The 23,256-nt window shown below is 37.5% G+C and overlaps 1 protein-coding gene across 1 annotated transcript in view; it reads left to right on the top strand.

The window, feature by feature from the left end:
• The window catches only part of LOC139737166 (uncharacterized), a 132,637-nt gene that overhangs the window by 36,803 nt on the left and 72,578 nt on the right, over nucleotides 1-23,256 (top strand). Inside the window, exon 2 of the mRNA XM_071647846.1 lies at nucleotides 17,594-17,667. The gene's annotated coding sequence lies outside the window, so the exon portion shown is untranslated. The remainder of the gene's footprint in view (nucleotides 1-17,593; nucleotides 17,668-23,256) is intronic.

The following is a 23,256-nucleotide window of genomic DNA, read 5'->3' as shown; positions in this document are numbered from 1 at the left end:
ACACAATGTATTCACGCTGGCAGTGCAATCCATGGTATTTTGCTTGGTAATAGGCATTGTGAATGCAAATACACTATGAAATACATTGTGAAATAGGATTGTAATTCAAATTGAGCATGAAAGACGTAATGTATTAGTGTGTGAGATTTGAGTATGAACCTTGTCGAGAAATAACTGCCAATTGTGTGATGTGACATGTCCTGCATTATCCCTGTAGGGGATAGACAGTGCTTGTGAAACCAGAAATACCATGGTATTTCATGAATTTGAACAGTACCAAGTGAATTACCATGGTATGTACTTAGGTATTACTGTGCTATTTCACCAATTAGAATGGGTGCCAACAAACTACTGTGGTATTCAATACAAAATTGTAATTCAAGTGTGGGTGCATCTAGTGTCTGGTTAATCGTTTCAGAAACCAACATGAGCTTTTACTCATAGCTCAGATGTTGGTGAAGATTCCTGACTTACGAAAAACTAAAACCGAACTCCCCTACAAACCCACTTGATCATCCTGATCTGTAGCAGCTGGGAACACATCAGTGGTGATTATTTGCATTCCTGGCCGCTTTGTTTGCATCAGACAATGCCCCAACAGAGGTGTATATTGAAGAAGTTGTTTGGACAGTGACACAGCTGTGTCTGACTGGATCACTTCAGTGGTAGACAATTTGATCGTCGCCTGCAGAATATCATGAATTGCACTTTCTCCACATCAAAACCCTTGATTCCAAGAACAGCAATGGCACGTGATGATTTGATGTACCTGTAGTGAGATTTGTTAATATGGCAAAAAAAGCTGATGTAAATACGTCATCTGACCAAGACGACCACTGTACGGTATCCACAGGATGCTGTTCGTCAGAGCCAATGTGAATTGTTAATGTAATATTGTATGTTTAGATTGCAATTACTCAAGCTGTATCTGATGTGTTATTACTTTGATTTACATCACATCAAAGGCACCCCCCCCCCCCTTACAGTAAATCGTCCTTTCATTGATCCGATCAGCTTTCTGCTACCTCGATAGATAGTGCTTCCTCTGCGAGGGAACTAAAGTGTCCTCATACTTCAGAAGATTATCATACAGTTTGAATTTAGCAATGAGCATAATCAGCAGTCTTCTTTGAGTCCTCAGATGGTAGTCGCTCTATAGACGCATCCATTTCGTCAGTTCTAAAATGTAAAAATGAGCTTACAGTCGACATTAAGAGAACCTACTAACCTGGTATGTCTTATTTACAAATTCTATAGATTCAATATTTTCTGGTGTTCTTATCACATTTTGAATGGGCAGAAATAAAAAATCATGTATTCATTGAATATGCCTTTTGTGACTTTTGCAAACTTCATAGGAAAATATTGAAAACAACTATGGGAACATTACATATTCATGAAGCCATAAACGTATTATAGGGAGTCATCGGCACGCATGGTGGGAAAACCCCATATCCGGTATACGTACTGTTTTAAAGCTCTGTAACAGCAATGGGCAATTTATGCAGGCACTCAAACAAGCCTCATGACAAGCTGGATTTGGCTGTCTTTCCATTCCAAAAGTGTACCCACTTTCCACTCCTTTCAATGCGTTTTTACGAGTGCTTTTGAGTATGTGGCCGACCGATACCCTACATTTATTAGCTAAGCAGACAGACCGAGAGAATGGCCATAGTGGAAAAAAAAAATACCTGCCAGCAATCTCTGAAATTACATCCCTCATTTTTGTTTTGATAGTATTTTCAGGATGATAATGATTACAGCTCATTTCCTTCGTTCCCCCAAGTCAGTCGCTTTGGTGAAGAGGATGCTTTACATACTTTCATCGGCTTTCCTCAATATAACGAGTTCATCATGACAGATTTCAGAGAATGTCAGGTTTTTTTTTCTTTTATACCTCAGCTATGAAGTGTTTGGACGCATTATGTTTTTGGGTTGTCCGTCGATCTGTCCGTCCTTTCTTCCATCCTTCTGTCTGTCCAATTTTGTGGAGAATGTAACTTAAAAACTACTTGGGATATTCTAATGAAACTTAGCACATGTACATTGTATGAGTGAACCAAAAATATGCCTATCAAATTTTGGGTGCACATACATGTACTCAAGATCAAAGATCAATGTCAAATTCTTAAAATTTTACTGTTTCCCCCATCTCTCCGCAATGCCTGAAGGTATTTTCTTGAGACTTAGTGTATACATGTATTACCAGATAAAGATTCTCTAGAGATTTTTTGGGCCATGAGGTCAAAGGTTAAAGGTCAAAGGTCAAGTAAAGATGCTGAAATTTCACTCAATTTTTTTCTCCGAATCTCAGAAATGACTTGAGGTATCTTCATGAAACCTAGTCCATAGACATATACTGCCTAACAATGATTTTCTTTGGAATTTTGGGGTCATTGGGTCAAAGGTCAGTTTAAAATATAAAAATTTTATTAGTTAATGCTAAAATTATACTTTTTCTCCATACCTTGGAGATTAAATGGCAATCAAAATAGGTAGGAGCCCTATTATACATGCATTACTGGACAACAATTTTGTATGACAAGGATTTGGCTATGTGGTCAAAGGTCAAGTCAAAACATTAAAATGTCACAATTTTTCTCCCCATATTTCTATAATGAGCTCAGAGTATTGTCATGAAAATTGATGTAACCAGTTAATGAATGTTTGAAGAATTGTAGGAAGTGGGCTCAGAGGGCAAGGGTCAAAGGTCAAGTTAGAATGCTACTTCCTGAATGCTTGCTCTCTTTAATAATGTCACCATTCATCCATATGAAACTTACATCATATAGGGTAGTTCAAGAAAAGTAAACACTCGACACATTTGTGACAAACATGTTGCTTCAATTTTTTTGCTAATTCCAGAAATGTGAAGCTGTCATATCAATTGTCAAGATGTACTCTATACCTGTTGGGAAAACCGTGCAATAAGGCAGAGGATACCAGTCTCCATGCCGACATTTCTAGTTTGTTTGTTTGTTGCTGTTTTTGTGGCAGGATGATAACCTGAGCAAAAATACAATCGGTAGCTTTTGCATACTACTAGACACGTCTGAGAGGTATTATTGCTGTATCATTATTTAGGTTTTGTTTTTGTCCTTTTGAAAAATGCCTCAAGCTGTAATTTCATCATAATGACATATTGCAGATCTGTGAACCAGCCTCCCCCCCCCCCCCCCCAGTATGCATGAACAGCCTTATGTTGATGTTTGCAGGATATGATACTCACTGTTCCTTGCTTGGATGGATGATTGGAGAACACATGGAGAACACATGGAGATAATTCTAATTATACTGTGAAGAAAAAGAAAACCTGAGAGAACTGTGCTGGTGGATATCTATTCTGTGCAATAACGAAATTGAAGCCACTCTGAAAATTTCCTTTTGGGAAGGCAAAGTTACAACACAAACTGATAAACTGCTCCTTGTTCAAGGGGACGCTGTTGAATTGGAATAGATTAAAACAAAGTTTCACAAACATAGAGTAACTGAGGGACAGAATTTAGATTTTATGCTTTTATGTTAATGACAGTGATGTAAGCAAATTTGGTGAGGTATGTAATAATGTAAAATGTTGCATATAAGTCTCCTGTAAATCTATGCATTCAATTCTCACTAGATATCTCTTCCAACTGAATGAAATAGAATAAACGTTTGTATCATTTGCATCAAATCTCTATAGAATCAGATTTTCAGCTGTTAGGTATATTAATGAAGGGGGGGGGGGGGTACTATTGTAAGTTATAAACAAGAATTATATTATATTGGATGGCAGTAAATGGAATACCAGGAAATATTGGCCTGAACTCATGCAATATTCCTGGTATTCCATTAATTAGAGCCATCCAATATAGTCATCGTTTTAGATCATCTAGAGAAGGCATAAACTGTAAAAAGTACCTTATTTCTAGACTTAGAAGTCGACTGCACTGAAAAAGGAGTGACTTGCCCTTGTGCTTATAGATGTATGTTATGAAGCATGGAAGGTATTTGCGTAACAAGAGTTCACCCACTGTAATAGCGCAGTACATGTAGCAAGCTTTCACACAACAAACTAGTCAATGTGCTGTATTATTGCATTGCCGCTTACAACATAAGCCTATGGGGAATTAATACATCGGCCTATGCGTTTTGTTCAGTACGCTGTCGTATTGCACAGTGAAAATCAAGTGGATGAGAATGATATGCATTTTTAATGTGCTGCTAAAACGTCATGTTATATAATAGATGACAATGCATGATATCTATTATTCTTGTGCAATCAAAAGAAAGACTGTAAGGTAATGGCATCATCGTTTCATCCACTTTGTGGTTGTAGCTGACGTCACTGCTTCGCGAAAAACATGCGAAACTTTGAATCCGGCGTGTAATCGATCCACATGTCAAGTTTTCATGAACTTAATGCCATTTTCCTGATCGTTTTATTCGCTAGATTTTGTTATGATGAAGTTCACCGAAGCCTTTTAGTAGGGTTTCACTTCCACATCTTGTGCAGTGTATTACTTTTGCCAATATTTAGTGGTAACATGACATTTGAGATGAATCCACTGGAAGTACAGTCAACCTTGCCTAAGGCAAATCTATTTGGACTTAAGAAATAGCTTCGACTTGGAGAAAATTTAACTTATGAGGTATTCAAATTAATAGAATATATAGAGAAGAGGACTTGAAAAGACCTTCGACTTAGGTGATTATTCAACTTATAAATGCGAGGTCAACTAAGCAAGGTTGACTGTACTCTTCGTCAGCAAGTTAACGGGAGTCCAACATCTGTTTATATCGCTTACTTTCTATGAAATCAGGAATAAATTCCCGTGATGTTTTTCTTCCAAAACTTGTTTCATTAAGGGAGAGATATCCCCAAGGTATTCTGTTTTTTGTTTTGTCCAAGAGTCGATAATATTTTTTAGAGTGAATGTTTATTCAAGGCAAACCACTTGCTTTCTGTGGAGTATCAAGTTTTGTATTGTCTTCTTTGTCATGCAGATCACCTCATGGTCAAATGAAATTGGAGCCTTGCGGAAGACATTTTATTGGAAAAAAAAAATGATGGAAATGATGATTTGAATGTGGATGTGTGATAGCTCGGGAATTACCTTTGGTTTTCTGAAAGTGATATGTACGTAATTTGATTGTCACACTGTTGTTGCCCGAGGAAATTTCTTGGTCGTGAAGAGCCTCTCACAGCACATGAGTGCTCTGTGGAATCTTTCATGTCAGCATGCAAAGACAGGAAATGCAGGCAATTGCATTTGATGTTGCTATTCCTAACTCAAGGTTAGCTTTCGAGAGTTATTGTGCGTTGGTGGTCTTGAATAGAATATACGTGGTCGTTCGAGTCGTGATGATTTGAATTGTGCAAAATATTTGATTGCATCGTGCTATATTATTGAAAGATCGAAAGTCAAGAATTATTGTGAAAACTGCACTATCTATAGTCAAAAAACCCCGCTGAAAAAAAAATACATGATTTATAGAAAAGAAAGAGAGAAAATGATTGGTTTAATATTCATCGTGATAACTTTGCAAACGTACAGCTGCTGAGCTGCGGCTGGCAGTATTAAGATATTTTCAGCCCTACGGAGGCTGTTGTTCTTGCAGATGCAATCATTTATTCATACTATGAACAGCAAGTCAGTTTTTGGCGCCCGGGAATTTATATTTGATTAAAGTCTAGTTAAGTGTAAATAATGGCAGACTTGATCCATTCTGGCTGCCAAATGATTATCTGCTGTGGCGCGGCGGGGAAAACACTTCAAGACTAGATTTCTTGGAAGACACAAAAATATGATGAGTCACAGAATGTATGCCCCGTTCCTGACCACCTCTCTCCCAAACAGGAAAAGGCAATTTAACTCCTAAATATGGCACACACATAAAATGCACAGTATGCAAGCACTCACAGACACACAGACACACAGACACACACCTACCAATGCGTGTGTGTGTGTGTGTGTGTGTACATACACACAAACACACAGGCATGTACCCCATATACACTGTACTGTCATATTCTGTTGCAAAGTGATTTATGGCCATTACCTGTTGCTGGTCTGAACTATGTATGAGGCATACCACAAAATCCTGATGCATAATGTCCTTCTGTAAACTGGTATAATGTTAGTCAGGAAATAAATGAGACATTGACCAAGTACCGTGTTTGGAGTTTGAACATGTAATGCTTCACCATTTCTCCTTTGGTTTTTAAGGTTCAAGGCTACCTTTCTGTTGTTTTCTGTGGCTTGTTGTGTAGTTGTTATGAAAGATCACCAGGCCTCACTAGAATAGATGAGAATGATTAAAAACGACTGCTTTCCCTGTATTGTTGATCACAGTATTCCTCGCTCAAGAAACTTGCTACTTTTTGTTATTAGGTGATCCGAGTATCCTCTCGGATCACCTTCTGTATCTGTACGGATTCTTTGTTGGTTCTTCTTCTTCTTTATTTCTGGACAAAAGTTGTGTATCTACTTACTGAAAAAGTTCTCAGAGTATCAATTCCAAACTCATACCATATATGTATCATGTCCCAAAGACGACAAATCTAATGTATCATTGTGATCAGTCAACCGTGACGTCACTATGACGTCATTATATGAAAACACATTTTCATTCATATCTCATTAATGGAATGGAATTTTTCAATGAAATTTACGTCACATACATTTCAAGTTATGCAAATTTCACTCATATTCTCAAAATTCATATTTTCTCTTAAAACGTGCGCGTACGCGCGCGTTGAAATATTTGTATGCTTAAATCGAGCTCAAATTTTTTTTGCACACGTTTCAGACCATTTGGAGCATTTTTTGAAAAATTGAAAAAATTGGACGGACGCGTACGCGCGCGCATATATTCGCACACACAGCTCATATGCAATAGAAATTTCCCGTTTTTTTACACTTATCGGATACCTAAAATGTCAAGGAATATTTCTACCAAGTTTCAAGTCAATCCGACTCAATATGACGTCATACGGGCCCGTCAAAGATGAAATTCCGCGCGCGCGTCAATGGCGATATACAGTGCAACGATGCCAAAAAAACGCCAATTTTAAATCCGATTTTACTCGTCAGGATGGACGGTGACCCCCCATTTTCTTTACATATTCTGAAAGCTGATGAGTTGGAAATGTTATTTCATGGGTTGGCGATGCTGGCAAAATGATTGAAAGATATCAAATTTCTTAATAAAGTAAAAAAAGTAAATTTTCAAAATGACGTCATCAAATTACAAGTTTACTCGAGCGTATCTCACTTATCCACTGCCAATTTTCTCCCATATTTCAGTATGTTGTAGCTTATGAAATTTTCTTTCATTAATGTAAAAACAATATTTTGATTGGATGACGTCATCGCCTCGTAAAAATGGATTGAATGTATCTTTGTAGAATTTGACCAGTTTACGTGTTATCTCTATGGGAGAGCAGTTTTTCTGGCAGTGAAAATTGACATGACTCTCTTTTTCGAGCACTAGCTCACTTTTGCTTCGGTGAATTTTTCCCAGATTTTAGTATGTTGTAGCTGAGACTTTGGGCTATCGTAAGTGTGCCCTTCATTTTTTCATACGACGTCGGCATCACGTCGAAAAACTTGGTTGAAAATGGCACGTGGCTTCGATGCAGCGTCATTTTGCTTAATACACAGGGCCTATGGGGCATGAAATAGGTCATTGCATAGCGCATCCGACTCGTAATCCTAAGGTCCCTGGTTCGAGGCTCACCCCTGCCAATATTTTTTTTTCATTTTTTAAACACTTTTTTTTCTTCTTTTTCTTTAGTTAGTCTTAATCTCCCTTCCTAACTTTATCTTTTTCTGATTTTTTTATGCTTCTCCTTCAAATTTCTATAAAATAACATATTTTTTTCTTTATTTTTCTTTCTTTCTACTACTTTCTGTGCAATAGATGAACAACAACAATGGCTATCAATCCCATATTTTGCACATGTTTAGTTCATGTCACGTACATTATTTCATAAAATAACAACTACTTGAGCAGACACCATCTTGGGTATGTAAATTAGGGTCAAAGGTCATAAATGTTTCATCCTGTATCTTGGTGAATACATGTCCTATCTTTCCCATATTTTGCACACACAAAGACCATGTAACAAGGATCATTTCACAAAATAACCACTTTTTGCTCAGACGCCATCTTGGGTGTGCAAAGTGAGGTCAAAGGTCATATGTACTTCTTTCTGTATTTTCGTTATGACGTGTTATCTCTATGGGAGGGATTTTATTTTTAATGTGAAAATCGACATGCTTTTCTTTATCGAGCACTAGCTCTCACTTACCCTTCGGTGAATTTCTCCCAGATTTTATGTTGTACCTAAGACTTTGCATTTTGCATCTTGGTGAATACCTGTCCTATCGTTGCCATATTTTGCACACGAATATAGACGATGTCGCAAGAATCATTTCACAAAATAACCACTCTTTCCTCAGATGCCATCTTGGGAGTGTAAAGGTGGGTCAAAGGTCATATGTATTCGTTGCTGTATCTTCGTTATTCAGTGTATACAGAATTGGTACCAAAGATGGCAGATATGACTCCCTTTTCTAAATGAGAATCCAAACCTCACACGGCCAATGTCTCTAAACACAGATGAAACTTGTATTGTCATGCCTATTACGATCAGGACTCGAATCATTGATTAAAAAAAAAAAATCGGATCACCTTAATTTGTCAGTGATGACAAATTACAATCTCTAGTCTTCTTCTTCTTTCTTTATTTCTGGACAAAAGTTGTGTATCTACGTACTCAGAAAGTTCTCACAGTATCAATTTCAAACTTATACCATATATGTATCATGTCCCAAAGACGAAAAATTTTATAAAATCATAGTGATCAGTCGACCGTGACGTCACTATGACGTCATTATATGAAAACACATTTTCATCCATATCTCATTAACAGAATCGAATTCTTCAATGAAATTTACGTCACATATATTTTAAGTCAAGCGAATTCTACTCATATTGTCAAAATTCATATTTATCTTAGAACGCGCGCGTACGCGCGCGTTGAAATATTTGTATGCTCAAATCGAGCTCAAAATTTTTTTGCACACGTTTCAGACCATTTGGAGCATTTTTTGAAAAATTGAAAAAATTGGACGGACGCGTACGCGCGCGCACATATTCGCACACACAGCTCATATGCAATAGAAATTTTCAGTTTTTTTACACGGATCGGATGTCCAAAATGTCAAGGAATATTTCTACCAAGTTTCAAGTTGATCCGACTCAATATGACGTCATACGGGCCCGTCAAATTCAAAATTCCGCGCGTGCGTCAATGGGGATACACAGTGCAACTATGCCAAAAAACCGCCAATTTTAAATCGGATTTTACTCGTCAGGATGGACGGTGACCCTCCATTATCTTTTTATATTCTGAAAGCTGATGAGTTGTACATATCATTTCATGGGTTGGCTATGCTGACAAAATGATGAAAAGATATCAAATTTCTTAATAAAGTAAAAAAAGTAAATTTTCAAAATGACGTCATCAAATTTCAAGTTCATTCGAGCGTATGTCACTAGTCCTTTGTCAATTTTCACCCAGATTTCAGTATGATGTAGCTTATTTAATGTTCTTTCAAACATAAAATAGCAATATTTTGATTGGATAACGGTATCACCTCGTAAAAATGGATTAAAAGTAATCTTGTCAAATTTGACCAGTTTACGTGTTATCTCTATGGGAGTGCAGTTTTTCTGGAAATGAAAATTGACATGACTATCTTTATCGAGCACTAGCTCACTTAAGCTTCGGTAAATTTCTCCCAGATTTTAATATGTTGTAGCTGAGACTTTACGCTACCGTAAGTGTGCCCTTTGTTTTTTCATACGATGTCGGAATCACGTCAAAAAATTGGGTTGAAATTCAGGCTTATCTTCGATGTATTGAGATATTTCTTTCTTTCTGCAACTTTCTTTGCAATAACTCAAGAAAAACGGCCTCTATCACTTCCATATTTTGCACATGTTTAGTTCATGTCACGTACATTATTTCATAAAATAACAACTACTTGATCGGACACCATCTTGGGTATGTAAAGTAGGGTCAAAGGTCATAAGTGTTTCACCCTGTATCTTAGTGAATACATGTCCTGTCTCTCCCATATTTTGCACACGCAAAGACCATGTTACAAGAATTATTTCACAAAATAACCACTTTTTACTCAGATGCCATCTTGTCGTTGCAAATTGAGGTCAAAGGTCATATGTACTTCTTTTTGTATCTTCGTTATGACGTGTTATCTCTATGGGAGGGAATTTTCTTTAATGTGAAAATTGACATGATTGTCTTTATCGAGCACTAGCTCACTTACCCTTCGGTGAATTTCTCCCAGATTTTAATATGTTGTAGCTGAGACTTTGCGCTATCGTTTTATTTCATTTGTTTTTTCATACGATGTCGGGATTACGATAAAAAATTGGTTGAAATTAAAGCTTATCTTCTATGTATTGAGATATTTCTTTCTTTCTGCAACTCTCTTTGCAATAACTCAAGAAAAACACGCCCTATCACCCCCATATTTTGCACATGTTTATTTCATGTCTCGTACATTATTTCATAAAATAACAACTACTAGATCAGACAACATCTTGGGTATGTAAATTAGGGTCAAAGGTCATAAATGTTTCATCTTGTATCTTAGTGAATACCTGTCCTATCTTTCCCATATTTTCCACACGTATAGACGATGTCGCGAGAATCATTTCACAAAATAACCACTATTTCATCAGATGCAATCTTGGGAGTGCAAAGGTGGGTCAAAGGTCATATGTATTCATTGCTGTATCTTCGTTATTCAGTGTATACAGAATTTGGTACCAAAGATGGCAGATATGACTCCCTTTTCTAAATGAGAATGCAAACATCACACGGCCAATGTCTCTAAACACAGATGAAACTTGTATGGTCATGCCTATTGCGATCAGGACTCGAATCATTGATAAAAAAAAAATCGGATCACCTTAATTTGTCAGTGATGACAAATTACAATCTCTAGTGTAATATTTGAAACCTTATGAGTGCACAAACCTTTACCAGATAATCTGAATGGTTAAAAAGATTGTGCAGTGATGTTTATTAGACATACAATGCAGTTTGCAATTTTGAATGCAATCAGTTAGCCATGATGAAAAGATGAATTATGTAAACATATTTCATGAAATGATACATACTATTAAAAGCAAACTGTAATCAGCATGATTTATGGGTGGGGATTGACGAAAGGAAAGAAATTTGATAGTACTAACGAATCATGATGGGGGGGGAGGGGAGTTGGAAGACTATGAGAAAGAGAAAAGATTGGACAGAGTGGAATAAATTGCATAGAATTGCAGGAAGCGCCTCCCTTCAACTGCAAACAATGTAAACATCTGCAACTATTGTATTCCTTGTATCTGTAGCAAGAATAGCTGTTAGCTCGCCCGAAATGGAGTTTGAGTGATAGTCTTTACTCAAGGTTCCTTTGAACGACATTGAGCAAGGGCACAATGGTCGGAATAATCGAGTGAGTGGATATAAGCCTATATATTTTTTTCTTTCTTGTTATTTGCTTTATCTTCCAGAAAGCTTTATCTTCCAGAAAGTACAAATGAGCAGGTGCATACATTCGTATCTAAATTACGAAGGTATTCCTATAAAAGGAGCAAATTATGAACAGCCATATGTGCTGCATGAAATTGTTAGAATCAAGACTAGATAATCAAACACAAGTTTTGGCTGCTTGATTTTTATATCAGAAGTCCAATTTACAATATCTTATCAGTTACATATTCATTCAATTGTAGACCAAATTTTGCCATTGTGCAACAACATATGTTACATCATATACATTGTATGCTTTCATGTAACAACTTTGCAAATCTTATAGTGGGGGGGGGGGGGGGGGGACAAGCCATACACTCTTATTCTATTCTAAGATAACCTCTGTTTTTGTGAAGTTTTTATTTATTTATTCATTTATTTTGCCAGTATGTTCTTTCTCTTGTGAATATTATTGTCGTAAACCGGCGATACACAGACTCGGTGAAAACCAGCCCTCAGCCCACAGGCTGATTGTGAGTTTTTTAAAACCGCATTGAAATGAATAAAGAAAACAAACAAACTCTTCAATTTTCTTTGTTACAGATGTTGAACCTGATCTTTCTTTGACATGAATATATATAAACATAGTAGATATAGATACATTTACCCCCTCCCCTCCCATACTCATTACAGTCCAATTTTTGCAAATTGTTTTACCAAAATCTCTGTAGAGATGATTGCTCTGATATATAAACATGACAACATGCAGTGGGCAGGCAGAACAATTCACCGCAGCTCTTTTCAAAAATAAAACAAATGTCTGCGTATTGAGATTACGGAGCTGGAGCGTGGAAAGCAAACCGCACACACATGTCTGAACAAAGGCTAAGAGACTGTGTAGCTGTGACAGGCTGACAGATTGAGCCTGTGCAAACACGCTGCCATCAGCATAATGGAAAATGCATTTTGTGAGCCTCCTATGCCCCATTATATGACTCATGCACAGCAACAGCAGCCTTCATCCAAACCCTCGCTCTCTTCTCTCTCCTACCTCTCATGCAGGATTAGGCAGGGGCCTTTGCCAGGAACAATCCAGCTCTATTTGCATCAGCTACCAACAAGAAAAAAAAAAAACTGCATGAGTTGTAGTAGAAGTAGTAGTAGTATATTAGATTAAATTTCCTGCACCACAATCTAGATTTGTATGGGAATATTGCACCTCGCTGGGGGGTGAATCTGATCAGACCCCCCAGCCTCCATTATTGACATGGACAACAGTTGAATTTATACATGTGCACAAATCTCTCCAGAATGACTGACTATGCCCTGCTCTCCTTTTATTGTCTCACTTGCATGGCAGAGATAGTTAGTAATAGATCATTTTTTTTTAATCTAGCATAGGAGACAAAGGTTTAGTCACTCATTATATGAGCAATGTCTAGTGGTACTGGCAGTGGTAGCAAAACAATGACACAGAATATATACAAGTATGCCAATTCGATTTACAAAAAATTGCAATATGATGCAAGCCTGGATGGAGATTACACAGATGTCAGTCCAATCAATTTTTCATCTTATAACCTCTTACATGTATAACAAGATTCTGAAGCACAGATATTAGATAACTATCTATTGTTAAAGGACAAGTTCACCTTTATAAACATAAGGATTGAGAGAATGTAGCAATATTAGTAGAACACATCATTGAAAGTTTGAGGAAAATCAGACAATCCGTTCAAAAGTTATGAATTTTTAAAATTTTTGTGCAGCAACCGCTGGATGAGAAGACTACTGCAGTGTATGAATAACTTGCGTACAACAATATAAGGAAAATATAAAGAGAATTTCACAAAATTCCATCTTTTGAAAAAAGTACACGTTCCCCTGACTCGTTACCAACAAATGTTATGGGCAATATTATTCCCCCTGCCTTTAGAAAGAGGCAAGTCAAGAGCTCTTTTATCATGCGAAAAAAGTGAAAATATGTTGAATTTTCTTTTACATTTTCTTTATACTGTTGTACGCATATGACTCACAAGCTGTAGTAGTCTCCTCATCCAGCGGTTCCAACACAAAAATTTTAAAAATTCATAACTTTTGCATCGATTATCCAATTTTCCTCAAACTTTCACTGATGTGTTCTACTAATATTGTTGCATTCTCTCAATCCTTATGTTTATGAAGGTGAACTTGTCCTTTAAAGAGTGAGATTGTGTTCAGTCTATCCTTCTGTCATATTGAAATTAATTTGTCACTGAGTCATATCTTTCTCCGTCATCAAAGATGTTTGAGGGACAGTGTGTCTATTTGGTATGTCCGAGTGAAGTGATGAGTAGGGAAGTGCGATGAATGCCATTTTTATTGTATGAAGAACAGAAAGATGCATACAAAATGAATGCATTAACACAGTCTTGTGATAGCGCCACACAGTAGTGTGGAGATGCCTGTAGAATTTCATAACAACTCTTCAAACATATGATAGGTTTTGACTTTTTTAACCCGTTGAGGATAGAATGAGTTTACTACAACACGTATTTCCCATACACACTTGCCGGAGCATACTCTGGACTTGTCCTCAACGGGTTAATTTCAGCAAATTTATCTTTAAAATTTCTCTCAGTAATGTTTCTCTGTGAGTAGGCCTATCTGTTTCTCCTTCATGTCGCTACTACTCTCATTCCCGATAATTTCTCTGATGGGTGAATAATTCTTTGTTAAATGGCCCGTGTCTCCTACGACGGAGACTTTCCACATAATGTTGTAGAACTACCAGACACCATTAGATGCAAATGGCTGATTTTCATTTTACATGTCAGTCAACCCCGCAGAGTTCAAACTGGAATGAAAGGAAGGGACTTGAATTGAAGATGGTTTGTTTATTGAGTAAAAAACAGTCATAAACATATAGCAGCCAAACAACTGAATTGCATTAGACCTAAACACACAAAGCACGAAACAGGCAAAGCATAGAATACTTAAATGAGAAAAAACATCAGCCCCCCCCCCCACAAAAAAAAGTAAATAAAATGAAGCAAAAATATACATGAAATGAAATCGTGATCAGCAAGGGAATATACCCTGATGCTGATTCTGTGGCAATAGTAGCAGGGAGCACCCATTTTAGTCAGTCATGTATCCAGTATTTGGAGACTATAATATAGTCCGTAAGAGAGTATATGATATACGGTAAAGCAAGAAATTTTTGCATCATGAGATTGTCGGGAATTCATTTTTGCGAGTTGCCACTGGTATTCAATGTATATACACATGTAAACAAGAACGTTCACCTGCCTTATAATTTAGGGAATCTTCGCTCTCGTGAAATGATGCCAGATAAAAATATGTGCGAACATTTCTGGTTTTGCAGTGGTCTATACTCTTTTATATTCTTGTCATTACAAAGGGGCATCATTTGTTCATGGTACCTCTTTCTATCAGGTGTACCTGGGTAGTGGTCAAGTTTCGACACCTCCCACAATTGCAGAGCTGCTATTAACATGAGATTTTTACCATACAAAGTATACATGTCATTTTTGTCTTCATCCAAAGTAAGAAAGGTATTAAATGTTTTTCTGAAACACATTTGGTAAAATATCAAAATAAAGAAAAAAAATATGAACACTTTTTTATCTGTTTGTCAATCTATTCTCCCTGCTTTTAAAATATGTTTTTCATTATTCATCAGTGTGTCCTTCATTCCACAGAGGTTGGCAACCCTGCTTCTAACAATATGCTTTTATGATATGAATATAAAAGTAACCTACCAGTTCACTCCCTTTGGTATGGCATTTTAGGTTTTTTTTAAGGCGACAGTGGGAACAATAGCCTGCATTTTTTTACTCACAAAGGAACAAAACAACTCTTGTATGCAGTGGTGTCACAAAAGCTCTCACATCTGAAAGCACAATTGAAAATATCACCTGACTTTTAGAGGAAGTATCATTTAACTTCACACACACAAAACGTTAATATATTTATCATACACAGTATATCTATGAGCACAAAAAGTTGTTTTTGTTAGGTGTTTTTTTTTTGTATTTTCAGCACATGTATTTTGGTGAGTGAAAAATGACTTCTTGACATTTTGCTGGGTTTTTATGCAATAAATGTTTTGTAAGGGAATGACAATATCTGTGTGCAAGTAGAAGACTTATGCAACAATTACTCGACTGCATTCCCTGGAAATGTTTTCGAGATGACGACTAGCAATTCAAGGTAGCAAATTCCCATTCGGATTTATCTGTCTGCTGTAGATAATGTCACTCAAATTGCTGTGTGATCCGAGTGCTTTTTGTGAGCATGTGTTGCGTATGTAGTCCCATGTGCTTTATGTAGAAGCATGCATTTGTGCTCTGCCAACATCTGTCAAGCAGTTTCAGTGAGTGGGTGGCAGAATGAACTTATTTTGAATAGTCAAGGGAACTTGTTCTTTTGTAACCTCCATCACTACCATCACAACAACAAAACAATAGGGCCTACATTGCTTTAGTGATCAGCACACATAACATTTTGTCATGTAGGAAATCAAAAGCAGTGCAGGGTCCTTTCCACTGCCATTTTTCTGTGGGGCGTGAAGGTGCAGTGTCAGTACAACACCATGGTATTTTGTGTGGTATTTCATAACGTGAGCGCTGTAGTAATTCACCGTAAAAGATCCGTCACAAATAACCCTACTGTGAATGGTAATCACAAACTTTGTGTGAAAAACGCATGAGAAAATTGGGTGTGAATTGTGTCACAAAATACTACTCCCCGTACAAGGGTGTATTCCTTGTGTGACCTGAGATATTTCCTGTCTTCTCTCAGTAGGACATACCAGTATGCTTACATTTATGCAGTACTAACCTTGAAGAGGTCTACTTTGGAGCCAAAAATACCATGTTATTTTGTGAATAACAACGGTATCAACTGAAATTTACTGCAGTAGCTATTTCCCTGGTATTTAAAATCACAATAATTCGAAAGTGAATGCACACAGTATGGCCCTGATGAGATTGCATTGTTCACATATGTGGCAGAGTTCATGTAAACATATTGAAATCATCTCTTGGTGTTACCCTGAAAGAGGTCATGTGCACTCTGTTGACCTAACCTCAGGGATGTCTGTGAAAAGACACTGAAAGTCTGATTTGTCCAATCTGTTTTTATGATATCGTGTCAAACATTTTTTCACTCTGTTTCCCTCTCTCTTTATTTATCATTTGCAGATGAAACAAAAACCCAGCTTTAGTGCTTCAAAATATAAGTTCTAAAATGTGAGTTGGGGATAGAAACAACCAGTGTAAAAATTTGAATCAGTATAATCAGTGCTATTAAAGTATTATTGAATTTACAAAATGTGAATACTAGTTATAATAATGGAATAAACCATCTTCAATTATGGTTTAGTTAGAAAAAACAGTGATATCTCCTTATATTTGAGGCTTTATTGTGAAGTGTTTATATGGTATGATGTTTTGTGATATAACTGACTTGCACATATATATGCATGGAATGTGATAAATCATTTTTTTTTAAATCACTGCTCCCAATGGTAAACAGTACCTTTAAACCTTTAAAGTGATGATATAATTTTGGTTGAGATGGGGATTCATTTCAGATTTTAACTTTTTGCGAGATAATTAGATATCAGTTATGAATGGACATACAATTCTAAGAGGAATGCAGAGCTTATTTGATGAAATCTGCTTTGAAATGGCTGAGATGTCTAAAAGCAAAGTTAAACAAAGGGATCCTAATAAAAGGTGAGTGCCACTTTTTATTAGGACCTCTTTGTTTCTGGATGTCTCAGCCATTTCAAAACAATTTCTCTTCAAATAAACTTTGCATTCCTCTTAGAATTGTATGCTCTTTCATATTTCATCAGAGGTCTCTCATTATTTCACAAAAAAACTTGGAAACCTGAAGTCCCCATTTCAACCAAAACTATACCATCCCTTTAATTGATTTTTTTTTTCATAAAAGGCAGTAATAAATGTTGTACACAAAGAACAACAATGGCCTAATTAATTTTTTTTTTTCTCTCTGTCTCTTTATTCATTACAGGAGCAAAATCTTCATAAAGGACTGCAGCACCAGTAGCGATATCTTCTTTCTGAGAAATGCACAAATTGCACCAGGTAAAGTCTTTTTATTGATTGTCCAGACGAAGGTATCGCATATTATGGTGAATATATAATCTCTTCTCCCCCACCCCCCCCCCCCCCTTTGGTGAAGATGGTCAAAGCATAATGATAATACTCTGAGGAGGTAAGCTGTTACATTGCCTCTCTCTCTTTATTTCATCAGAATCAGCTAATGGTCGCTTCGAAACATCACTCGAGATCAAAATTGATTTTGAAGTGGTCGACCGTAGAATCCACCACGTAGTCATGCCAGACTTACTTCCATGTAGTTCCAGAGTTACATCTCCTCGCCACTTCAGACACAAGTCCGTCTATCCGTTTTGAATATCAAAAAAAAAAGAAGAGGAAACATAGCCAATATAAAGTGAGGGACTTGTAAGAAGACAAACTTAGAGTTAAGAATAAAATATACTCATATAAGAGTCCTCTTTTACCAATGACTTATAACATTTGCAGATACAGCACCTCCCCTGACTACGACCAGAATTATGCATATTTTGGTTGGCTGTTATAATGAATGATCCTATTGTCAATGCTGCCATTGTAGATGTTGTTTTTGTAAATGTCAGTGGCGCATTACGAAACGTGACTCAAACTCCGTATAGATGCTGTTTCCATTTTTGTTGTTGTTTATTGTCTGTCTTGTTCTTTTTTGTCTTGAAAATAAGTACATGTGATATTTAGTTATAACCATCATTAGCATTGTGCCATTTGTGGTGCATGCACCTTGCATTTATTGATATTTGGCATTTCAGTATACCATTAAGGGCTGAAGTTGGCAAGAAATTCCAATCATTTTGTTCATTTTGTTTAGTATTTTGTATGTATATGGGTATGTGTAGACCTATTGGTGAAGTCAGACTTCCCAAGCCCCAAAATAATGTAATCTAGGTATTTATGTGAAAACATTTCAGCATTGTAGATGCATGTTTTAAACCTGTATAATGTATTCAGAGGAACGAGGCAGCACATAATGTTATATTACAACCTGATCAAGACATACAGTACTGTAATCCCAACTGCCTGCCTGCATCATATTGTGAATGTGATCTACAAGTCGAATCAGCTACACTTGTACTAGTTTTACTGATGATGAATTTACTACAAATGTGAAACTACATGCGGGCTTACAGGCATAGGAAGAACTTGGTTGTAATCATGTTGTTGTTTTTTGATTTTAATTTCTGAACTTGCCTGAGAGTCACACAAGTTTTTCTCACACACGAAATGGTTCTCCTCACCGACTGTTGCTGACAGCACATGACACTCAATACCACATAAAATACCATAGCCTGTCAGTCCCAACATGACTATGACTCTTGTGTATGAATGTCAGTTACAGCTTCGGGATTTCAATTTCATGCACTTGCGATTTGTGTGTAAGTCCATGCGGTTGCCCAGTGCGTGTAGATATGGCGAACACACTATCAATATCAAGAGTCACCATCTTGCCTCCGCCAGCAGCAGGCATTAAATGTCATGCCAAGCTATATCTTTCGCTTTCACTGTATAGCTATTATGCCCTAGATTTCTATAGAAACCGAAAGCAGTGATATTTGTGGCTGTTTCCATCTTACGCCAACCATTTATGTCTGTGGTGAAGTTCCATATATTTTTTGTATGTGGCAATTTTGAGATAGATCCTGGTGTGGAAAGTAATTGATATATGCCGAAAATATGCAACAAATTTACTGAGAGATGAATAATGGAATACTTTTAAAAGCACCAAAGGCCTGGATATCATCATAAATTCTGTGCAAAAGCACCTTCGTGCTCTGTTAGGAACCTCTCTCGCCCTGAGAATGGCGGCCAACTGAATGATTTACCCAGACGAGATTGAATTTGCTCTGTGTGTTCAAAGGTCATGTGATAAGTTATCCCTCCACGTATGCTTGCTTATGTGATAAATGAAAAATGGGGTTCATTTAGCTGGGCGAGCATTAGAAGCTTTGGGAAGGAATGTTCGTCTTTGACCAAATAAAACCCCTCCAGAGGACTAGGAAATATAATAGGCCACAGTACTGTACAGCCTTCTTGTTTATTGGGGCGAATTAGCCTCAGTTAGGGATCGCCTCAACAGTTGCTGCGCTCTCAGCATGGTAGCTGCACTTTGTCGCAGGGCCCAAAGCCATGGTGTGCCTCTTCAATCAGGCGATCACAGTCCAGTGAGCATAGCATGCTGTGAGGTTGATATAATGGCCACAAGACACTGAATTATGCGAGGTCATGGGAGGACCCGCCAGCTTCAATGGGATCCTAATGACAATTTCCATTTGCAGCGCTCATTGCCGCGCTTGGTTGTTCATTACGATGTTCTTCACGATGAAATGATTGCGGTGTGGCCTGGGTCGTTTTTCTCTTGATATTCACAAGAAGTGGGAACAGCCCTGAAACACAACAACAAAACGCTGTGAGACCAGATGTAAAATACAAGTCAAGAGAGCACACACAAGCTCATGTGATTTATGAGCCAGTAATATATATCACAGAACATCATTCAGCCTTCAAGCAACACACTAAACATCATTCTAAGTAGTAAATGGATAATGAAAATATTCTTACTCATAATATTCTTTTAAAGACATGTCAGATAGAACAAATTAGACAAACTAAATTTCTGGCTGTGATGATAGTTTTATGAGCAAATCATGCAATCTATTGCCACTTGTTCTTCGTAAATAACCTTACATGTGAATACCAATCTGTGTGTACATCAATTTATTTGTCACCAAATGCAGTGTCAGAGCTATCCTTCACGAGAAACATATAGGGCCTACCTAGCTTCTCGACTCTGTACTGATGAAGGAAGACATTCCTACAAGATTGATGTAATCATGATTTTAGTCATGATTACTTTATATAGCAATATATTATGCTGAGCATAAAATCTAATAGAATACTGTATATGGCATATATTTTGTGAATCTAACTTTTCACGAATCAGGACTTCCCGACAATTTCACGAGTGGTTAAATTCGCAATCGTGGAGTCCTGTACTGAACGGAGAAATGTATACGCATAATTCACATTCATATCGGCATTAGAGTAATTTTTGTGTGTTTTTCATTTTGTGAATAGCAGCTGACTCGCGAAATTTGCGAAAATAAAAACCTCGCAAAATATTTGGCGTATACAGTAATCTTTTCTCTCTTTTTTTTTTACATTGCATGGAGTAACACATGTAAGAGATTGTGGTTCATTTTTGTGAACAATGGTTGTTTCCATAGTTAAAACATCAGAACATCTTCTGTGGTCATAGTGCCACCTTGATGGTGGGAATAAAACCTTGTTTAAAAGAAATTTGCTGAGACAAAAGAAAAGATTTTGAAGGAAAATTATGAAAATTTTCAATATCCCCTATTATGTTCAACCAAGAATACACTACGATGTAAACTGTGAACTTTCAGTGTGTGCTGCTCTCTTCTTCCCTCATATCATTGTGTATGGAACTGAATCGAATTCATGCTTCATATATTTATTTGATGTCTCCCACACCTCCTACTTCCGGTGGTGCTGACATTTTTTTTTCCCCTTCAGAGCTCTCAAATCTTTTCTAAATTTAGTCATATATTTTTTCCCCAGTATAGTCTCAAAATCTATGTGATGTAGGAATTATGAATGGTCCTTCTGGTAGAGCTGATATTAAAAAGGAAGGGAGCAGTATGAACTAGCACATCAACAATTTACAGACTTATCAGCAGGCTTGGGAGAGAGGGGTGGGGCAAAACAAATGTCCAGGAAGATAGTGAAGGGCGGGAAGCTTCTTATTTATTGTTTGGCGGCTGACCAGACTGTGCGAGTGGGCACAGCACAATGCGACCGCTCGTCTTCACCGATGAATAGCCCCTGCACCGCTAGAGTGGGCGAGGTTCGGTCCTATTGGACTCCCGGTGCTGTATATCAGTCTTGAATTATTTGTGTGGTATTGACCCAATATTGACAAACTGATCCATTCTCTCCCGCGCCTCTTGCTGCCATGAACTACATCAGACATTGAGAATGAGTACCCATAAATAAAGCAGCTTAAACCCAAGGCCTCCATTCCACGTCATTATTGCATTAAAGAAGTGGTGTCCAACCACGACTGGAACCCAAAGACCTTGCATTAATTAATCGAAAGTGGTGGCTGCGTCAGCGCATTCCGATAATGTACCAATGTGACCTTTTATGTGCCAGCATGAATAAAAGAACACTGCAGACTGGCACTCAAAGAAGATGGGCCTATTCAAGCTATTGCTGTTAAAAGATTATAAAAGAAAGTTATCTTCAATAGAGCAACTCAATAACATGTAGGCCTACATTTACTGTAGCTTTTATCATATGGTATGTGTTGGTTTTATCATGGTATGCATTTTTTTTCTCTCAAATGAGTTCTCAAAAAACTAGAAAGCGTTGCAACAAAATGTCCCTTCTGGCTTTGTCAGGTGTTGCTGGGAAATTGTTTTTTTGTGAGAATAGGAAAATTAGTCATGTTAGTTCATCATTTAATAGGAATTGAGAGAGGATTGGCCATGAAAGAGCTCAATGCAGTCTCACAGCAAAGACAGCTATTTTGGGGTGGCAGCCATGGCCCATGGCAGGCCATTCTGCTGACAGACTGATTGTCAAAGAGTAGTAATTGCCTCTTTCCTTTATCAGATGTCACTTAATTTATTCACTCATCTCGTGTCTTCGTGGAACACCAAGATGTTCTTTCAAACCAGCATCATTTTGGATGAATTCTCCTTGGCATCAAAGAGCATGAATGCCTTTTAGAGATATACATTACAGTGAAAAAAAAAAATACTGGTAGATATGTTTTGAAATTGTTCTTCATACGTGCGTGGGAATTTACATTGCTGCTGTTAAGAACTACGTATATTTTATGATCTTTCATTTCAAGTGGTGCCCTGCATTGGAGCTCTGCAGTAAATCATTGGCAGCAAACCGACTTTATACTTTCCCGAATGTCACTGTACTTGCAGTGTGTCACCCAAGTCCAAGGATTTTCCTCATGAATAAATGAGATTTATATGAGGTAAGGACCTGCATGTTACAGGCCCCAGTGTGCAGTTTCACTCTCATAAGTTCTGCAGGTGCATGCTGTGTGACTAGACTGCTGTGCAGCGCCCAGCGACAACAAGATGGGGGGGGGGGGGGGGATGGTGAGAGGCTGTACATGGAACGTAGGAATGTCACATGGCTTGCAACATGTCATGTTAGACCGCCATGATCGTACAGAATCTAGACTGCATCAGGCATGCTCATATCATAGAGTATGGCGAGAGAGTTAGCATTAGGGCATTTTAGACTTTGGCAAGGTCTGTGGAATATGCACTCTTCCTTCCCGTGTGATGTAATACTTAGCCCCTTCCCCAATAGTTTGTTTGAAACACTCACTGCTACATTGCTTTATTGCAGTGTACACTTTGTCAACACTGCCTGTAATAATTGAAAGAGGAAGTAACTATGTGCCTGCTTACAATGACATCATGTAGGCCTATATTCTGTTCATGTGTGCAGAGCCCCATACCACACACAAACCCCATCTTGCCATCATGTGGCCCTTAGTACTTTAGACCTTATCAGACAAGGGCACCAAAG

This window comes from Diadema antillarum, unplaced genomic scaffold (genome assembly GCF_040938485.1).
Source record: "Diadema antillarum isolate AM-2024a unplaced genomic scaffold, OU_Dant_1.0 scf00000028, whole genome shotgun sequence".
In the NCBI taxonomy this organism is placed as follows: Eukaryota; Metazoa; Echinodermata; class Echinoidea; order Diadematoida; family Diadematidae; genus Diadema; species Diadema antillarum.
The sequence above is the reverse complement of the archived record's forward strand: the minus strand, read 5'-3'. Positions and strand labels throughout refer to the sequence as shown.